We start from the raw sequence: 814 nt of genomic DNA, 5'->3' as shown, positions 1-814 counted from the left end.
ATTCTCAGCTCGTCGTAGAGAACAGACCTATTCAGACGAATGGTGCTCGTTTAATAAAGTTAGATTAAGAGATGAATCAATGTCTGCAAGATCATTTAATTATATTTTAAATAACAGAACATACTAGCATAGTAGAAAGTCATCCGCACATACACCGACGCTTCGGGATCTTTACATCCCAGAAAAGTCTACTCCGCAGCCACGGCCTATATTCAAATGTACATGACATTCAAGGGTAGTACGGTTGTTTGAATGAACTCCCGTTTTTTTTTTTTTTTTTTTCCACAGACAAAATAAATCTTCATTCCAGCCGATTTTTTTTCTCTCCAAATGAATTGAAAATGGATAAAAAGTGTTTATATTATCAAACAACAAATAATACTGTATCAACACAATACACTCTCAAATGTCAGAAATGAAAACCATGACATACAAAATGTAGATAAGATTTTGTTGAGTTACTTTCTTGAGATGCATAACAGGGTCAATGACTAGATGATGCAGTCATCCATTTTAGAGACATTTTCCAGGTGAATCCTTGGTTTTGTCACAACTCTTTGCTCCAAAAAAAAGTGTGCACTTGTTCACTTTCCCTCACTGATTTGAATGGAAATGGAAATGTGGTTAAAATGATGGACGCCACCAATCCAATGCTTTTAGATGTGTGAGAAGTATCGTATCTCACTGGGCTCTGGTCGAACCTGCTCAGACTGAATGAGTACACACTTTCAGGAGAAACAAGATATTATTGGGACATGTCCCTTGTTGCCTGCTCCGTTGGTTATCCTTGGAGCATTAACCCACAAGAGTTGCA

This window comes from Oncorhynchus nerka, linkage group LG9b (genome assembly GCF_034236695.1).
Source record: "Oncorhynchus nerka isolate Pitt River linkage group LG9b, Oner_Uvic_2.0, whole genome shotgun sequence".
In the NCBI taxonomy this organism is placed as follows: domain Eukaryota; kingdom Metazoa; phylum Chordata; class Actinopteri; order Salmoniformes; family Salmonidae; genus Oncorhynchus; species Oncorhynchus nerka.
This window is presented reverse-complemented; position numbering follows the sequence as displayed.